This window comes from Mesoplodon mirus (assembly GCF_964341445.2).
Source record: "Mesoplodon mirus genome assembly, chromosome: 7".
Classification (NCBI taxonomy): Eukaryota; Metazoa; Chordata; class Mammalia; order Artiodactyla; family Ziphiidae; genus Mesoplodon; species Mesoplodon mirus.
The window spans coordinates 99,172,030-99,193,320 of record NC_138983.1 but is presented as its reverse complement, the minus strand read 5'-3'; the positions used below and the strand labels follow the sequence as shown (position 1 = coordinate 99,193,320).

The window sequence follows — 21,291 nt, the reverse complement described above, 5'->3', positions numbered from 1 at the left end:
TGTTCTGCCTGGATTTTCCTCTAAGAGTTTTATAATATCCAGTCTTACATTTAGGTCTTTAATGTATTTTGAGTTTATTTTTGTCTGTGGTGTTAGAAAATTGTTCTAATTTCATTTTTTTACATGTAGCTGTCCAGTTTTCCCAGTACCACTTATTGGAGAGACTGTCTTTTCTCCATTGTACAGTCCTGCCTCCTTTGTCATAGATTAATTGACCATAGTTGTGTGGGTTTATTTCTGGGCTTTCTATTCTGTTCCATTGATCTATATTTCTGTTTTTGTGCAAGTACCATACTGATTACTGTGGCTTTGTAATATAGTCTGAAGACAGTGAGCCTGATTCCTCCAACTCCATTTTTGCTTTCATAGTATGCTTTGGCTATTTGGGGGTTTGTGTTTCTATACAAATTTTAAATTTTTCTGTTCCAGTTCTGTGAAAAATGCCATTGGTGGGGGCTTCCCTGGTGGTCCAGTGGCTGGGACTTCACTTTCCAATGAGGAGGATGCAGGTTCGATCCCTGGTCAGGGAGTTGGGATCCCACATGCAATGCAACCAAAAAAAAACAAAAAAAAAAAAACAAAAACAAAAACATAAAACAGAAGCAATATTGTAACAAATTCAATAAAGACTTTAAAAATGGTCCACATGAAAAAAATCTTAAAAAAAAATTCCACTGGTAATTTAATAGGGATTGCATTGAATCTGTAGATTGCCTTAAGTAGTATAGTCATTTTGACAGTATTGATTCTTCCAATCCAAGCACATGGTCTATCTCTCCATCTGTTTGTGTCACTTTCGATTTCTTTCATCAGCATCTTAGAGTTTTCAGAGTACAGGTCTTTTGTCTCCTTAGGTAGATTTATTCATAGGTATTTTTTCTTTTTGATGTGATGGTAAATGGGATTCCTTCCATAATTTCTCTTTCTGATCTTTTGTTTTTAGTGTATAGGAACGAAAGAGATTTCTGTGTATTAATTTTGTATTCTGTGACTTTACTGAATTCATCGATGTGGTGTATCACACTGATTGATATGAGCCTGTGAGCCATGGCCGCTGAGCCTGCGCGTCCGGAGCCTGTGCTCCGCAACGGGAGAGGCCACAACAGTGAGAGGCCCGCATACCACGAAAAAAAAATCATAAAATGGGGCTTTCCTGGTGGCACAGTGTTTAAGAATCTGCCTGCCAGTGCAGGGGACATGGGTTCAAGCCCTGGTCCAGGAAGATCCCACATGCCGCAGAGCAACTAAGCCCACGTGCCACAACTACTGAGCCTGCGTTCTAGAGCCATTGAGCCACAACTACTAAAGCCCACGAGCCACAACTACTGAAGCCCATGCACCTAGAGCCCATGCTCTACAACAAGAGAAGCCACTGCAATGAGAAGCCCACGCACCACAACAAAGAGTAGCTGCCATTCGCTGCAACTAGAGAAAGCCCACACACAGCAACAAAGACCCAATGCAGCCAAAAATAAATAAAATAAATAAATTTATTTTTAAAATCATAAAATATCATAACCATCTTCTTCAGTTTACTTAGTCCCATGTAATTAATTCTTGTTTTGTTTGATCTTTTGTTAGAAGTTTTATGAAACCATCAATTTCTCCATTAGGGTTTTGTAAATTCTTACTCAGTTCAGTGTAATGATTTGAAATTCATCAGAAACTTGTGTTCTAGAATACTTGTTAGATCCTTTTCCATGAATTTCTCTGAACATGAAACACATTTCCAGGAAGCTTTTGTCAAAGCATCTGAGTAAAACCATTGTCTAAGTAATAAAAGACAAATATCCATTACTAAAAATTTGATTCATTCTAATGGAATTGACAAGAAAATTTATCTCTGTGACACAAAACATTTAAGATAATAACTAGAATTATGACTGATAACATTATACTAGGACATATCCAATTTTAGGAATTTCATATACTTTTGAGAACATTTATATTAATAACATTCACCCTTATGATATAACCTAGAGTTTATGATCATTTATTTAGCAATGCTTCCCATGTAAGTAACATACCAAATAAGCCTAATGAGTTTCATAGCTCTCTTTTCTAATAAGATAAAACAAATCTTTTAAGGTGTTCCAAGGGGCCTCTGGAAAACCTGAACGTTATTTCCAGGTCAATAAAACTTCATTTAGAATTTGACTTGGGGGAAAATCTACTTTTTCAAAAATAAAAATGTTTTAAAACACTTTGTCAAATATGATCATATGTCACTGTGAATTAATATTTAGTTATCAATTTAATCAAAGTGACAAAGATTCACATGTAAATACAGATAGTTAAATAGTGTAAAAAGACTTAGCTCTTTTAATATTGAAAGCACTCAGTTTTTCTTCAAAATTATCAAAGATTCATAAAGACGAAATGTACAATATTTGTTTTGCTAGACAGATTACATTGAATGTAAAAAAAAGTCTTTGTTTACAATTTCTCATTAAGAGCAGACCAATAATTAAGAAAATTTTGCAAAAAGAGAGAAAAAACAAATTTTAATTTTCTACCAGCTTACTTTGGATATTAAAACTCAATCACTTTATTAAATTCATTCCAATTTTAGATCTGACTACACATAAAATTCCTTTCTAAAGATTCCTTTTTCACAAACCTCTTACAACTTTCTCTGTCCATTTTGATTTGTCCCTTGTTCTCTTTCCCATTTAGAAGTTATCAGCTTTAGGACAAAAATCACTTAACAAAGTTTTTACATTAACAAAAACATCTCCATACCTTACACTTTTTCTTACCCCAAAATATATTCTAATTTCCTTATAATTCCTAGTAGCTTTAACCACATCTATTATTTACAATTCTTAATCCTTTGAAGCTTTAATTTTTTTGTAAAGATAAAGTTAAAAATTATGAACTGTGTAAGTATTTTGTGGCTTGGCAAACTTATAAATACATTTCATAATTTCTAGAAACATATTCTACTTCATAGTACAAGCTTTTAATGAAGCACAAGACATGTTTACTAATAGAACCAAACATATTTAGTGTGTAATAAGAGGTCAAAAGTAGGTAAACTTAGACTCGTTCAGCAATTAATATTTCAGTATTTTGTCTTAGTTGGAAATGATCTAGACATTCAATTCATTTAATTTAACTTAGCAAAACTCTAAGGGTACAATTTATCAAAGACATTTAGAAAACTATTTAAGTTGACATAGCAAAAACAATTATTGCTAAAAAAAGTTTACCTAAAAGAATTCTTATCTTATGTCTATTTAATTAATTTGTTCTTAACAATCCCTCAGATTACTCATGACAATTTCATAAGATGTTAAAGTAGTGTTAGCCATCATCTTAAATTATTATTATTATTACTTTTTTCTGAGAAATTCTGTAAAAGAGATAACATGAGCTTATTTGACTTTTAGTAAAACTACATAGCATAAAGCTATTATACTTAATGCTGATAACTCTTAAGATATGTCTGTATTAATTAAACCATTAAACCTGAACTAGATTTTACTTACCAAAAATTATCCTAGATCATGTGAATTTGAAAAATATTTGTATTCGTTTTTGTTATATTTTTGAGAATTTTTATATTGCTTGTTGGAATAAATTAAGTTTACTCACTCAGATAGCTACAGTCTTTTATTATTTATGGAGAAGACTTTTAAGTCTTCTTGCCCTTTAAGTGTACTTGCCCTTGATAAACAATTTTAAGGAGACTGTGATTTAGAGTTTGAGCAAGAGAGGGTTTTTCTGGTGGTTTTTGTTTTAAAAAAAACCTCTTTCCTTTTTTTTCTTTAAATTTTAGTTTCAGGTTCTAACAATTGAGATAATCTGGGCTCAGTCTCAGGCAATGTGGCTGTGTTTACATTTCAAAGACATGGTAAGGTTTATAACTTTAAGGGACAGAGAAAAAAGTGTAAATTTTCTTCTGTGAGTTTTGGAGTGTATTTTTCTATTATCATAAGTCTCAGGGTAATTATTATTTTAAAAACTTTTTCTTCTTAAGTACAGGACAATTTTGCTCCAATTATCCTCAACTTTTATAATATCTACAAGAATTTGAGAGGAATAGGTTTCAGGGTTGGTGAAGATAAATGGGCCTTGACTTGTTCCTAAGTTGCATTTCTGGTTTTGTAGAGATTTGGAAGACAAAGATAATTGTTTCTATTAGCTCTTGAATATTGGCTTCCAACTGATCTTTTCCTAATTATTTGTAGGAGGGCCTAAGGAATTGCTGAGGAGATGGGGCAATTTTTAAAATTTTTCTTAAAAAGGGGAATTCATGTTGGATCTTTAATTTGTTATTTCATCTTAATAACGATTCCCTAAGGCTAGCTGTTATACATGATCTTTCCTTTCAATTTGATCCTTCCATAAATACCAATATGACAGCTGTTTATGATGAGAGCTCTCAAAAAGGGAATCTTTTAAATACAACAAATTTAAAGGATCCATCATCTGGCCATTGAGGAGTAAGACCTTTCATTAATTTCAAATAGTGACTCAAATCAGTAAGCCTTTTTATGGAACGACCCAGAGGTAACTTTTCAGGCTTAGAATAAATCCTTACCATGGATGAAATAAGCATACTTTCAGATGGAGAGGGCACGGATGATATAGCCCCTATAATGTGAAAATTCATTTCCAAGGATAATCTAAGAAAGCAAAGGCCTTCATTGCACAGGCAGTAAGGGTGGTATAATGCAAACTGTGTCCCTGGTCTCTCCTGGGAAGTTGAGGCACCTCTGATCCCAAACCTACTAATCTGTGACATCAGGCACATGCTGCTGGAATGGGACTTTTCCAACACTAACAAGGCAATGAAGGTTGAAACAACAAAGGCCCCTTGTGGACTGGGTCCCCTTAGGACAAACTCCTCTGACAGCTGGCACAACAAGACTAGAGTGTGCTGTTTATGACTTTGTGTCTCAGAACCCCAGTCAATTCAACTGGTTACCAGATGCACCCCAGTAAATACACCATCCAGATGGTGGAGACCAGAGAGAATATTCTCACTGGACAAAAAGCCAAATTCTCAGGACACAGAAAAATACAGAAGGAAAAATCTCATCCAGTTTTTATATAGAGGACTGACAGCAAAGTTTGTCTTAATAGGCACTGGACTGGAGAGAACTGGTAACTCACCAGTCTGTGAGGCTGTCTCAAACAGCAGGCTTATAGGGCCTATGCCTGTATTCTGCCCTATGGTTCTTTCTTCTTATGAAACACGACTCAGGAGACAGAGACAAAGAAAAACAGTGACTGTCTCTGGGAGGAAAGGATTAAGAAAAACTGAGACGAGATTACTCATTTCCATAAACCAGATTTTCTATGTCACAAGGATCTTGCTCCATAAGTATTTTCTTCTGCTAATCTAAATTTAGAGATAGAGAAAAGGAGACTCTTAAGCACTTTCCCTCCCACCAGACCTTACAGGCCTGGGAAGTTGAGGAGAGAAGAAATTTTACCTTCTGCTGGCCTTTGTCATGTGTCCTAGGATCTCTCAGCTGCAGCAGTCTTGTGGTGGGAAGCAGGGTTTAGCCAGCCTCCTGGTTGTCTTGTCAGCTGTTGAGGAGGAAGAAATGTCCCTGCCAACCTTCTTGAGTTAAAGAAGTAACAAGGTTTATACAGCCTTCTTGACCCTGCATTCCCTATCTCTGGTGCTAATGATGTCTTTCTACCTCCTGGTACAGGGAGGGCACCATTCACATGAGATACTAATTTCCTGCTTTCATGGAGACAGATAGGAAGGTCAGTGTGTCTCTCTTGCATCAGTCATTTCTTCAGTAACTTTAATTCAAAGTAATATTCCACTGAGGCATATTTTGGAGCATCCTGCCCTGGGCACCAACAAAGTCAAATGGTTTAGAGAGAAAGCAAGTCCCTTTGTCAGCACTGACCTGTGCTCATGGTGATTGTTATTCCATCTCCACAATACCATTGGGCTGGGTGCTCAAGAAACAGAGCTGTGAAAACATGGCTCCTGTCTCTTATAATTTATAGTACCAATGTTTCAAAGAAAAAATTTTATTTAGTGCCTCCTTTGTGTTAGACAATAATGCTGGTATATTTTCAAGATATACAAATAATAGAAAGAGACATGTATGGCACTTGAATTGTAGTGAGACATTAAAAATTCCCCCCCCAAAAAATCTTTTTCTTTATACTTATAAGAAAAAAAAATGTAGATTCATTTTGGATAAGATAAAGAAAATTTATGAAGTGATAAATCTAACCTGAGAAAGTAGAAAAGAACACAGTACACAGGCTCTGAGCATTCTACTCACAGAAAATATTGTCCTGTTCTTTTGCAATATGGACTTGTTCCCCTGTCCCTATGTCTGTCTCTTCCCCTCTCTGTTTCTGCCCCTCTTCTCTCTCTCCCTCACACATACACACATTCACTCCCCTACAAAAAAACCCATTGACTAAATGCTAATTGGCAGACACTGTGCTCAAACTGAGGCTACAGTGGTGAGTTAAAAACAGAGATAATTTTTCCATCCTCATCAAACGTATATTCCAAGATGGAGAAAGTGAATACTAACCAAAGAGTCACACAACCATAATATTGCAACCACAACGAACAACCATAACCACTGAGTTAAGCTAAGCAAGCCACTATTGTCAGCTTTCTCTCAACCCTCAGTAGAGTGTGTTCCACTTAAAGGCCTTGAGTAAGTCACTATTCTGTTGAGAAAATCCAGGACATTTCTCAGTCTTCCACATCTGAAATTATGCAGTTTGGAATGTCAGGAACAAGAGTGAGGGGAAAGGTCATTCAGAACTGCAACTAACCAGTTTCTCTCTTTCTGACTGCTGCAATAACCTCCTGGTCTATCCTGTGTTTACTCCCATTCCTCTGGCCTGTTCACAGAGCTGCCAAGGTGGTCCCTTAAAATTTAAGCCTGATTGTGCCACTCTATACTCAAAATCATCCAGTGAATTCAATTTAATTACAATAAATCCAAAGTTCTCACCAAGGCCTCAAAGTCCTTTTTGATCTGTTCTCCCTTTCTCCCATGTCTCTCTTGGCCTCATTCCTACCACTCTCCCCCTTGTTTTCTGTAATCCAGCCAAACTTGCTTCTTCTCCAGCTTTTACTAAAACACTACTTAGTAGACAAACAATTTAATTTAAATTGGGCAAAAAATTTAATAAGACACTTAACCAAAGAAGATACAGGAATGGTAAATAAGCAACATTTTAAAATGTTCAGCATTATCAGTCATCAAAGAAAAATTAAAACCACAATGCAAATAACTTCACATCTACTAGAATGACTAAAATTAAAAAGATTGATAGCATCAAATGTTAGTAAGGATGGAGAACAACCAGAAGTCTCATACATTCCTGAAGAAGATGTGAAATGATGTACTACTTTGGAAAACAGTTCGGCATTAATACAACCCCCTAATTTCACCCCCTAGGAATTTAAATTAGAAAAATATGTCCACACAAAATTTGTACATGAACGTTCATAGAAACAACTTTATTCATGATTGTGAAACTGAGTAGGATCCTGTGGGGCCTTCCCAGTGACAGACTCCCAGTGTTCCCTGCTTCTTGTTTGTAGAACAAAGCTTTAGTCTCCTAGGCCTCCCTTGATTTCCAGAGAGCAGTTAATGATTACAGAACTGACAAAATTCAGAAACAAAGGAAAAGCAGTCAAGCAAGAAAAGTAACAATAGATTGAAAAACAGTGTTGTCTATATCCCTTTCTCCTCAAGGGATATAGATAACAGTCTGACACATATCCTTGATGTGGTGCTCCAAGGACAATGGTGCTTCAAGGACAAAGGACAACCCTCTCTGAAAAAGTGTCAGCGTTACACCCCTTATCAGACCCTTAATTGCCCTCCCCACCATGTTGTGATGCTTATGAAATTCCTGAGCCCAGCTGGGCCATGAGACCTGTCCCAAATAAGAAAAGGCATCTTCCCTGTCCCACTGCCACCCTATAGAAGGAAAGTATATGTGCCTCGACCAATTAGTAAACGAAATTTTCACCTTGGAGCATTCCTTTGTTTTCTGGCTATAAAAACTGATCAATAGCACATGTTTGGGATCCACTCCCCCAGACTACTAGGAAGTCAGCCTGCTGTTCTGGCAGAGACACTTTCCTCTAATAAATTCTATCTTCTTTACATTCTGCCTTGTGCCTGGAAATTCTTTTCCAACCCACGTATGGACCACGACACTTGAGCGTTTTTTGTAGACACTAAGGCTCTCCACCTGATGGAGGATTTGACTACATGCTGATCACAAGCATGTAGGTCCCAGACTGGTTGGAACAAGAAGGCTGATGATTAAGGTTCCCAAAATATCACCCTGTCACCTCTCCACCAACTAATCAAAAGAATGTCCATGAACTGATAATTCACCCTGAGACCCTCACTCCTAATGTTGTCTTTAGAAACACTTGCCCAAAAGTCTTCAGGGAGTTTGGGTCTTTTGAGCATTAGCTGCTTGTTATCCTTGCTTCGCATCCTGCAAATAAACACTGTACTTTCCTTCACCACAACTGGTATCAGTAGATTGGCTTTGCTCTGCATTGGGTGAGTGAATCTGTGTTTGGTTTGGCAATAATTTGGGCAACCATGAAGGGGCCACCATCCCTAGTGGGCATCTCAACCATAGCACACTGGCCCCTGACCAGTGGCAGCTCATGGATACTACTCAGCAGCTGCTTGAGCACCTTTGTCTCAGAGATGGCCCTGAACACTTGCCACTGACCAGGCATCATTGGCCCATGGCACTTTTGATTTCTCTGGTAAAGGGAAAAAGACACATGCTTTGCTGGTTGAGATTTCTCTAGTAAGTAGTGGAACTTGTGTGTGGTAATACCAGGGTATTCATTCTCTTAGCCATTTGGGTCTGTCAGTGGCTAACCATTTGGTGGGATTTTCCCTTTTGGGCTGAGGAGTTTGAAACCCTGAGACACTACATTTGTTTGTTTGTTTGAGATTTTAAGATTACCAGCCATAAACAACTGAGAATGGGTAATCAGAGCTCTGTTTCATCTTATATTCCCTACGGTGTATTTTGCAGAATCGGGAAATTCTTAGCTCTTAGTTTCATGGGCTCGTACCCATGAAAAGGAGAAGGTGATATTTTTCTAAAATCATGTGGTCACAGTATTCTTTAGGCTCTGGAGAATAATGACCCAGATGGGGCACTTTTTGACATTCTAAAACTTGTTTTTGCGAATGAAAAAGCTGGCTTGTTAAAAGTATCTCTTCACTATTCTGACCAGAAGGAAACAAATCTTACTAGGAGGAACTTACATTTTTCTCCCTGTGCCTTTGAAATGTAAATGTTCTACCCTGGGCTCTAATGTACTCTCACTCACTCTTGTCTATACCATCGCCAATTCCTGAGACTGAGGGGGGAAAAAAGGGAGAAGAGTCCTTTTTAAACTCAGGCAGGAAAACTGTGAGATCTCTGTTTGTCTGGAATGTATGTATGTCCATGTGTACATTATAAATATATCTCTTTTCCTTTGGATGGTATTATCAAAGTTAGTTTGTAAATGAGCTCTATTTAATTGACTTAAAGGAAATTAAGCACTTACAGAAATTCTCAGAAATATAAAAGAAACTAACTTGAATGAATTTCAGATTCATGTGATCTGAAAAATATTCAATATTAAATTTGGGATAATGGCTGACTTGGTCTAATGTCTCATAAAGTATTCTTGGGTAATCTAAACATAATTTTTGAGAACAAGTGAATAAAATAGAGGTAAATGAGACAAGAGTTTTTAGGTGAACTCTGGGAATAATTATGTTTTAGAAATGTCTACTTAAAAATAGCTTTTCTGGACGTTTTAGTAACTTGAAATTTTAGAGTTTAACTAAATTAAGCTAAATGATGAGAATTCATTGAATATCGAGGTCTTTTCCAAATAAAATAATATACTGAAATATTAATTACTAAACATTGGCTTCCTTTTACAGAGAAAGTAAAGATATTTAAGACTATTAATAAATATGTTTGGTGTCACACTGAGTCATTTTCCATAAGAAAGCACATATTTTTAGAAATTATAAATAGCATTTATTTATAAATTTGCCAACCTACAGAATGCTAATGTAAAGAACAGCTCATAATTGCTTACTTCTTAATTTTCACTAGGAATTTAGGTTTTTAAGACTTGAGAATTCTAATTAAATATGTAATTAAAGCCACTAGAAATAATGAGAACATTTTAGTATACAGGGTAATAGGATGTGTGTTTTCATTAAAAGAAGGTATGAAGAATAGGAATTTATTTTGTTAAAGAAAAAGGAAGTAATTTTCTCTTAAAGCTGGTTATTTCTAAATAGGAAATAAAATAAAGGGCAAGTTAATATGAATATAGAAAGTTGTAGATTTCTGGGGAAAAAGTAATCTTTAGAAAGAAATTCTATGTGTTGTCAGGACTCACTAAGATTAGAATGAATTTAATTGAGTAAATGAATTTTAAGATTAAAAGTAAAGTGGTACAAAAACTTAAAAATTTTTTCTCTCTCTGTTAAGAGAAAAAAGTTTTCTTGGAATATTGATTTGCTTTTGATTACAGATGGTAAATTTTCTTTACCTTTTAAATAATCTGTTATAACTTTCTGTACTTGCTTTTAAAATCTTTCATTGTAACTTTGGTTAAATGGATAAGCATTGTTTCACAGTGATCTGTAATCCTATTTGACCAAGTGTCTTGAAACTTTTTAACATTTTGGATAAACTTCTTAAGGATAGAATCCTAATTAAAGATATTTTGACCTCTAGATAGCTTTGGGATGTTTCAGAGGACCCCTAAGTCATCTCAAAGAGAGATATTAAACTAATTAGGATTATTTGGTATGTTATGGGAGGTACTGTCAATTGATTAGAGATAAATGTATCTCCAACCTTCTTAGGTTATACATTTAGATTATACTAAATATCATTAATATAGATATTCTTATGTTATATGAAATTAAATAAAATTTCTAAAATTTGAATATGTCAAATTTGTATGTTACAGAAGTAAACAAATTTTTTTTTGTCAATTGCATTTTAACCAGCTCTTTAACTGTGTCTTTTTAAGTCTTTTTTATCATTCATAGATGCTTTTGCAAAAATGCTTCATCTTCAGGAAGATTCATACTAAAGACTTTCTGACAAGTGCAGGTTTCTGATAACTTTCAAATCATACCATTGAATTGGGTAAGAAATTAAAGAATTCTAATGGAAATCCCGATGGTTTCATAAAGGTTAAGGCTGCAAACTGTAAAAAGCTCAAATGTTCATCATCAAGTGAATGAGTAATTCACATCAGCAATAAAGGGGAATGAAATATTAATATACATAACATGGATGAATCTCAAAACATGCTGAGTGAAAGAAAACAGGAACCAAATACACACTGTTAGATTCTATTTATGTAAATTTGAGAATGGGAAAACTATAGTCACTGAAAGCAAATCATCATATCACTTTTGTAGGAAGGTGAGGATTGACCACAAAGGAGCCTAAGGAAACTTTCTGGGTAATGGAAATTTTCTGTATCATGATTGTGCTAGTGATTACACAACTGTATATATTTGTCAAAATTTATCTAACTGTGCTGTACACTTAACATGAGTGCTATCAGTTGTATGTAAAGTGTACCCCAGTAGGGGTGATTAAAAGGAAATATATATTATGTATGACATATAAATATATGTTTACATATATTACATATACATCATGACAATAGAATAAAACATGTTCTTAGTGATTAAATTGCCATTTAGCCAACATCCAGAATGCCAAACATCCTTATTTTTTTCTTGTTTTTCCTTTCTCTAACCTTTCAAAAAGCATCATTTTTAATAGTCACATCAACATTGCTGATTAGATTTGCAGTAATTTGAAAACACAGAAGACATTCCTTTTAAAAATATAAACAAAAGCTGCTTTCATCTGCTCTCTAGATCTTTTTATTCTTATGCCACATTCTTTACACCAGTTGACCAACTGAGTTAGGCACTCATTTACTTTTTCACAAATCTTTGTTGTGTTTCTGCTAGTTCTGCATTAGGGACTATTAAGGAGGAAAACCACTGACACAAAATGGTTTCATTTGTGCTGAAGCCCACGATACCACGCATGTATTTAATACCTAACCTACTTGCAATTTCAACCTTCACCAGAAATGTTATCTTAATTCTGAAATCTGGAATCTTCTGGTCAGCACCAATGTGGTAATCTATCACAGGGGCCCTCTCCATCTCCCCCAACCCAAGAAGAAGAGGCAATCTGCAAGATAAAACTCAAGGCTTCCCTTCCCTACAAAGAGAAGATAGTACTGGTCCCAAATAACCTTTTTTTCTTTTGCTAATGACTTTCTTGCCCACCCTCCTTTCTATAAAAACCTTCCACTCTGTATAACTTCTCAAAGTGCCCTTCTATTTACTAGATGAGATGCTGCCCAATTCATAAAGCATCAAATAAGGCCAATCAGATTTTCAAATTTACTCAGTTGAATTTTGTTTTTTAACAAGACATGACCTTAAACAAGATAAACATTGCCCCTGTTTTCATCTCAGGTGGCCTCAGCCTGCAGCTGCTTGAAGCAGGATTTTGGTTCCTGGCCAGAGATTGAAGTCAGGCCGGGGCAGTGAAAGCACTAAATCCTAGCCACTAGACCACCAGGGACTAGTGGCCAGTGACAAGGTCCTGGCCTGTCTGCTGTGTAGAAATGAATTTCCACAGAGATGGAAAGTAGTGAAACAAGTAAAGTGTTTATTAGGAGGACAAAGAATACATGTGGATAGACACATGGGCGGGCTCAGAGAGAGTGTTGCGCTCGCAGGGTAGTTTGAATCACTTTTATGGGGAATTTCTTCCAGGTTTCCTTTGACCAATCATCTTGCTTTGCCTGGTTCTGAGTCCATATTTGGTATACCTCAGGGTCCTCCCGTGTTCATGTGCATCTCTTAGCCAAGATGGATTCTAGCGAAGAGGCCTATGGGTAGTTGACATCACTTACTATGGGGTGGTGCCCTCTCCCTTTTTGACCTCCAAGGAACCCTTCTGCACATGTGTCGCTGGGAAGGTCTCCTTGACTACGAGAATGAGGAACATCTAGTCTTTTATCTCTTATCTGGGCAGGGCACAGCCTCCTTTCTCGATTGCCCTGTTATTGATATTTTGGAGTTTCTGTCCAGAGGGAATGAACTCCTGCTGCTTACCCTGGGGCCCATCTATCTCCTGCCTCACTTTCACAGAACTCACAATCTGCTGTGAGAGACAGTCAGAATATGAGCACACACACACACACAAATAATTTTAAAGCCCGATAGATTTGAAGTCAATAGAAAAGACATTGAGGGTCTCCCTGGTGGCACAGTGGTTAAGAATCCGCCTGCCAGTGCAGGGGACACGGGTTCAAGCCCTGGTCCAGGAAGATCCCACATGTCGTGGAGCAACTAAGTCCGCGAGCCACAACTACTGAGCCCGCATGTTGCAACTACTGAAGCCCATGAGCCTAGAGCCCGTGCTGCGCAACAAGAGGAGCCACCACAATGAGAAGCCCTCACACCGCAACGAACAGAATCCCCTGCTTGCCGCAACTAGAGAAAGCCCACGCGCAGCAACGAAAACCCAATGCAGCCATAAATAAATAAATAAATAAATAATAAATTAAAAAAAAAAAAGAAAAGACATTGAAAAAGAAATGGGCCTCCTTTTGATAAGGAAGTCAGAGGTTTCTCTGTAACTTCTTTTGAGAACAATAAGCCATGTCTTTTCCTTCTTCTACATTTTCTCTCCCCACTGCTGACCCCAACAAAATGCTGAAGACAGAATTTGCACTCAATAGATTACCTTTTAAATTGATGTAAAAGTATAAAGTATATTTATGTGCATTAAAGTATGGAAGGGCATACATTTGGAGCATAAAAGCTCAGTACCTGCTTGAAATATCACATAATTGATGAATATAAAACTAATTATATAATAGGGAAATTAAAAAGAAATTTCAGGCTGTGTAGAGACTAAATTAAGAGAACAATATCATATATAATAGCTGAATATTTTGGCATTTAAAATTGGAATTTAAAAAATAGATAAGAGAGGAAGAAATAGGAGTCTTAATTAATAACTGAAGGACAAAGGGGGGATAGGTAGCTTATTTAGCTTATTTCTGCCTTTTTAGTTGCAGAAAATATCAGTTTTGAAACCAGATATGGTTGCCATGTATTAGTTCTGCACAAAGTGCTAGGATGAGTTTCCCCACACCCACAGTTTGGGGATAGTGCTTTACTCATAACTCATCTTTCATGCATTTGCCTAAATTCTTGTGGAATACAGCTGGACTTGCAGCTCATAAATGTGACCTTTGGATGTGTTTTAAACACTACTGAACTCCATTTTAATTTTACATAGTAAAGCCTCTGGGCTCTATTTACTCTTTCATTATATAACATTCATTTATCTTATGAAAAACGCTGTGATTCACTGTTGGTCTAGCATTTTTTTTTTTTTTTCACTTATTTGGATGATTTTTAGAATCCAAACTGTATTGTTATTTATCTTGGAAAACAGAAACACTTTCGGGAGTCAGTTCTCTGAGTCCCAAACCCCTCACCTGACACCCTCTTGTGGTGCTGTGCCCTGGGGGGAGGATACAGCAGGATCTGCAGGTGGAGAGGCCTAGAGAGCTGAGGGTATTATGTGTCTGGTTTATCGCCAAGATCAGTCAAGCCCCAAATTATAGTGTTGAGGGAGAAATTTTTCACGTAATGAGGTATGGGGAAGTCATTTAGGCTTATACATGGTTCAGTGTAAACTCTGTGTGAACTGAAAGAGCCTGTCAAGCACACAGCACATCTGCTTTAACCATTAAGGAAAAGAAATGCCTGATTCACAAAGAAGGATAAGTGACTCCCTTCTTACGATGCCCATGTTCACACCCTCTCGAAGACGAGGCTCCTTTCCCACGTGCCAGGATCCTACTGTCTCACTAGATATGTCCTCAATCTGTCTCTTTTGAAATCTTCAAGGAATAGACCCCTGTCATGTTGGATGTATGTTCTTTGTTCTGATAAAGTACAAGACTACCATGCTTCAGTGGAGAAGCTCCTTAGAGCCTTTTGAGGGGCTGCCTCCCAGATTATAGCCCTCAGTTTGGCTCAAATAAAACTATTTTCTGTTCCTATTATAAATTCTTTATTATTTCCCTCCACAGTGTGTTATTCCTTATGAAGTCCAGCTGTTCTAGGCTGACACCAAGCCACCCTGAAGCAGCCATCGTGTCTTCATTGCCTCTTTCTCACATCTGGGTCCTTGAAGGTTGCTGAGATCACACTTGCTTGTCTGTGTCCATGGAACCCAGGGCAGAGCCCAGGTCCTCCCACCAGGGCCCTGGATTCTGGTACCAAACCCAGGAGAAGGTGTGCTCTAGTTATATCAGCCTCACCTGGCACCAAGGCCAAGATCGTCATGTGTTTTTTCCCAGACTTCTTCTGTGGGAAAGGGTTTTGGGACGTTTTGTTTTCCCTAGTTCACCCTAGAGAGATGCAAGGAGGAAGTCTGATGCAGACTTTCCAGCTTACAAACATCTGAGGGCTGTGTCTCAGGTCAGGATCAATGTTCCCTTTTCCATGGGCATTCAAGTCAGTGAGGCAGCCTGACTTGAGGGCCAGGACTCTGCCTCTGTAGTCCTGGAGGTGATGGCTGAAGGCTGGGGACAGGGGCGCTGCAGTTCTGCCCAAGGGGAATTAAAGGCCAGAAAGCCCTGGTTTCTGCAGGAGTCTGATCATCGCCTGGAATGTATGCCAGTTAACATATAATTTCTTTATCCTATTTATTCATTATTGTTATTTCTCATTGTACTTTGGGACTCAATTTTTTATTGTTATAGAAATCCAGTGTTTTCAAAGATTCTCCCTCAAGGATTCTACTGTTAACATTTTTCATTAAGAGAAATGCCTGTCTATTCCAATCTTTCTTTCCCTCCATTATTTACTGTGTCTTTTCTAGGTCTTGTCCTTGTCTCCTGGGCCACAGTCAGTAATGTCTCCACTTATGTATTCTGAGTGTGTGATCATTTGGTCCAAGGGATTCTGCTGAATGAAGTATAAATTCTGATATCTTTCTCTTGCAAACTTTCAAAACCTACAAATAAAATGAAGATATGGGCAATATAAAATGAAAATATGATTTTCCATTCTTATTAATATCTATCTCTATATTTCAATAGAATTCAATTATTGGCCCCTGGTGACTATATTTTTCAAAAGAATTCCCTAAATAATTACCAGGAATTCACTACTCCAATGTAATGTAGAAGATATTCTTAGTGTATTCTTCAAATTCATGTTGATGGAATGCTCAAGTTCCCTATATCAAATTGAGCTCCTATATTCCCTCTGAATAATAAAACTAAGATATGTTTGCTAAAGATTGTTGAAAAACAACATTTTAGCTTGACATGGACAGTACAAATATAGTATCACTAAGGGTGAAAATTTAGTATATGTCCTGTGGACTACCAATTTCATGTTCCACAATCACAATCGAACCATTTAAATACAGAATTATTTCCTAATTCTCTATTATATAAATCTCATTATAAATAACAAGCATTTTAAAAGCTTTAAATTTTTAACTATATCTCATTAATTTGTACCTTTTCTCCTCTATCAACAAAAATTGACTTTCATGGTTAACTCAGTTAAAAAATAAAACAGCACAATAGGAAAGAAGTAAAATATCTCCATTGCCTACAATATATAATAATATATATAAATATGCTGATGACAAAAACGTGGGTCTGCTCTCCCATGTGCAGTAAAGCAAATCTACTGACACCAGGTTATGGCGAAGGAAAGTGCAGCGTTTATTGCAGGTGCCAGGCAGGGAGTTCAGGTCAGCTAGTGCTCAAAACACCTGAACCCCCTTTCCTGATGGGTTTCATGAAAGCATTTTTAAATACCAGGTGAGAGAGGGGAATCACAGGGTATGTGATCAGCTCCTGCACAATTCTTTGGTTGATGTGAGGTAACAGAGCAGTGTCACAGGGGTTAACGTTATCAATCCTCAGGCTCCAGTAAAAGATCTCCTACTTAAAACAGTTTTAAAAGTTAATAAAAATAAACATTAACTGAGTAGAGGGAAGGTGTCCTCAATTTCAGAACAGTGTAAAGTCAGCAAATATCACAACTGGTACACCCCTCGAAGAGACTGATCTGGACTGGTTGCAATTTTTAAGAAAACACATTTGGGTAAAATTAACTCTGCACTTAAAAAAATTGACTCACAGGTTTTAGGTTTTCTCAATGCTCTAAAAGTACTTCTTTTTCCTTTCCAAGAAGGGACTTTCAACCTCCCCCAAAGTAAAAGGGCAGTGCCTCTTGGATTGCTTTTTCTCACTGAACACACCGAAGAAAAATTGCATCATGTTGGTGTCTATCTGAATAATGTGCTCAGGGCTCTCCCTGAGTCATTGCATGGTTCTCATTTGCACGTGGGAGCCAATGGGTCTAAGTGCAGGCCACCACAAGACGTGCCACTATGGCATGTGGATTATTTTGAGCAGAAACCAATCAGGCCCAAAAGACTCAGGAAGAGCCTTTGAACTTCCCCCTTACTGCCTAAAATAATTTAAGACAGGAGGCCTGTCCCAGGAAGAAGCTATCACTAGAGATAAATGTAGTATAATATTAGGTGTGGTAGAACAGGAGGAACATTGAAAAGCCCATTTGATCAAAATCCTCTCTGTGGGGCTTCCCTGGTGGCGCAGTGGTTGAGAGCCCGCCTGCCGATGCCGGGGACACGGGTTCGTGCCCCGGTCCGGGAAGATCCCACGTGCCGCGGAGCAGCTGGGCCCATGAGCCATGGCTGCTGGGCCTGTGCGTCCGGAGCCTGTGCTCTGCAAGGGGAGAGGCCACAACAGTGAGAGGCCCGCGTACCGCAAAAAAAAAATTCTCTCTGTGTCTCATTGTCTTTGGATGGATCAGCAAACATTTGTTTACCAAACATTAACTCTTTTTAACTTCCTGTGAATTACCTTACTTCCCCTTGAAATTTCAGACCCATACCTCCTTCTGATGCCGAAATTTGGCCTCTGTGCACTGGTATGGAATCGAATTCGGGGGCAGAGTTTGGGTGAAGTAGAAAAGAATAGGTTTATTGTGTTGCCAGGCAAAGGGGGACACAGCAGGCTAATGCCCTCAAAACTGTGTGTCCCAACCTGGGGGGATTTGGTGAGGAGTTTTATAGCAATGGTTCAAGGTCAGGGTTGCTGATAAGGATTATGGTGTGTTCAGGGCCTGCAATCCTTTAATCTGGCCTCAGGTGGTCTCCTGATGAGTTTCTATGCTTCTCAAGGTTATCAAACTGTGACCTTCTCTCTAGAATGAAGGATGCTTCATCAAGTAGTTAACATCTTCCATTTGTTGGGGGTTTTAGTTCTGTAGAAGAGCTCAGTTATTGTTCTATGTTTCCCTTGAGGCAGAACCAGGATCTTGTCCCAAAGCTGCACTATTGTTTCTTGACAGTTCCTCCCTTGTCTCTGCAGCCCCTCCCTTCCCTGATTAGCAACTATTTGACCCTACCCTTTGGAATTCAGGGAAGGTTGTGGAGGCTGAAGCCTAGTCCCTGCAAACAAGAAATGGGGGACACAGAAAGACTTTAGTGCCCAGGAGCCCCACAGGGTCCTGCTCAGTTTCACTTCTCTTTAGTCAAGAATATATATATGTCACCTTGTCTTGCTGTCTTTGGAATTCTTCATACTTACGTGAATTCCCCATGTGCACATAATAATTTAATTGTCTCTTGTTAATCTGCCTTATGTCATTTTCATTGCCAGCCAAAGAGCTAATGTTACCCAACAACCTGGGTTTGCCTCTTGGTGGGTGTCAAGCTGAAAGGCACAACAAAAACAAAGATTGGGAGAAGAAAGGATTTGTTACTTGCAGCAAGTAAAGAGAACACCGGGGGTCTTTCCCAAAGCAGTGTCTTCCTGAACAGCAAAATTGGGGAATTTTTAAGCTAAGGGTATATGCATATTCATGAAGGGGTTTGGGTGGCCCACAGAGTCCAAGCTTTAGTGGACTGAAGTCATGAGGGTCAGAAAAGGTCAATATCATCATTCCTTATGTTCCCAGCTGATCAGGCTAATCTTTACCATTGAAAGAGAACTGGGAGTCTTTACAATTATCTTTGTTATTGTTACTTCTTTTACCTGAAAACAGTCCTTTGATTCTGCATTATTTTGTTCCCTTAAGATCATTAATTACTGAGACCCTTTCAACGGCAAGCATCCTGGCCAGGCTTAAGTTGCAAAATGGCTTAGGCCAAAAATGACTCCTAGATGTACATATTATTAAACTTTTGTTTTATTTTCTCCTGTTAATCAGTCTCACGTCAATTTAATTCTTAGACCAGCTGAAAGTGTTACCTGAAACACTTCTTTTGTTGAGCCAAAAGACACAACCAAGCCAAAGGGCAGGAGAAGGAAGGCTTTATTACTTGCAGCAAGTAAGGAGAACACCAGGGATTTTCCCAAAACGGTGGCTCCTTGAACAGCCAAATTGGGAAAGTTTTAAACTGTCAACTGAAAAAAAAAAAAGCACAAACTGAGAGTTGTGAGTTAAGTTTTATTTGGGGCAAAATGAGGACTATAGCCAAGGAAACAGCCTCTCAGATAGCTCTGAGGAACTGCTCGAAAGAGTTAGGGGGAAGGTCAGCATGTATGTGATTTTGGTGAAGGGGGACACATGGAATCAGGGACACATTTTGGCAGAAATTTGCTGCTAGTCACGAAATGGTGGCTGCTAGTCACAAGGAGCAGATGTCTCCATTAATGATTTTAGTGCTTTTCTAGATATGAGAAGATAAAAGAAACTGGGCTCATAAAATCTTCTGAAAATATCTAACTATCTGAAGGCCTGTTCTGCTGGGTTTTCCCAGAGCATAGACTGCCTCATTCCTGATCTCTGTCCTGAATTCCATTCAGGGTGTGTTGAAGGTTGTGAAACAAAATTTATATTTTATGGCAAGACAAGAGAAATTTAAACATAAACTCTTCTCTGCCCTTTGGTCTCCTCTCTCCCCACACTGTGCATTGTGCATCTGCATTATACATTGACCAAACCTCACCCATAGGCGGGGACACTTGCTCAACCATAAAGAGCAACATTCTCCTAACATCAACAAGACAACTCCCTCCTTAAGAGATAACATTTCTTCTTGACCTTGTAAGGGGTTACATGACCAGCAGGATGGCACTTAGATCTGAATTATGTAAACGTTCAATAACATGTCATTTGATGTACAGCCCTCTGTCTCAAAAAAAACTTATACACCTCCCTGGGTTTCTAATGGGCAGAACAGTTTTCAGAGTTTTCTGAGATGCTCTTCCCAGGTTATAATCCTCAAATTTGGCTCAAAGAAAAATTTCCAGTTCTCTTTTAGATCAAGTGATTACTTTTTTGTCAAGGTCAGAGACTACAGTGGCTAGTGACTTCATTCTTATAGAACCAGATGGTAAGGGACAATTTTATTTCACAAGATCATTAATTACTGAGACCTGTTCAAGAGCAAGCATCATGACCAGGCTGAGATCACAAATGATTTAGGCTTAAAATGGCTTCTCTTATGTCAAAAAGTTATATTTGATTCTTTTTCTTTGGGGACCCCCTGCTCCATTTGCCTACAGAAGGGCAGAGGAAAAGTTCTTCCTCTCTGACAGTCTTCATGACTGCCTGGAGAAACAATGATGGACTCAGGAGTTCTTCTCAGCCTCGATGTGCACAGAAATCTTTATGCCTATGGTAAAGGGGCATGGAAAGGAGAGGGTTCTCAATGTGTAGAAGTTCAGATGCTTTCAAAGGCAGGCAATGTGCCCTGCACTATAATGCCTGTTGGGCAGGAAGAAAGTTTCCTGTACCCTTCTAGATTTTTCTGGTTAGTCTAGGAATTAAATTGACATGGGACAGATTAAGATTAACAGGAGAAAATCAAACAAAATTTAATAATATGTATACATGGAAGAGACCCAGGAGAATTCAGTAAATCTCCCAAATGGCTGAAATCCTCACCTTAAATACCACTTTCAACTAAAGACAAACATGTTGGGTGTAGTGGTTTGGGACTTCAAAGGGGAGGAAGGCAATTCTTCCCCGGACCTCATACCTGAGGTCACCATACCTCAAGGGGAAATTCAGCTTGCACTGCAACTTCAACTAAAGAACAGTTCTTCGTGTAACACTGCCGGATACTGGAAGATACACTGGCCCCTCGGCCGACCGAAGGCGTTCCTTCATTGAGGCCGTTCGCTAGTCGCAGAACACCCTGCTTTAA

General features: G+C 38.1%; 1 protein-coding gene across 3 annotated transcripts in view; it reads right to left on the bottom strand.

Annotated features, from left to right (window-relative positions):
* LOC309807240 (uncharacterized protein) overlaps nucleotides 1-21,291 on the bottom strand; it is a 122,318-nt gene that overhangs the window by 27,431 nt on the left and 73,596 nt on the right. Inside the window, exon 1 of one of the 3 annotated variants that reach the window (XR_014294533.1) lies at nucleotides 5,445-7,161. The exons of the other annotated variants lie outside the window; for them this stretch is intronic. The gene's annotated coding sequence lies outside the window, so the exon portion shown is untranslated. Of the gene's footprint in view, nucleotides 1-5,444; nucleotides 7,162-21,291 lie in introns of those variants that run through there. 3 annotated transcript variants of the gene reach the window in all.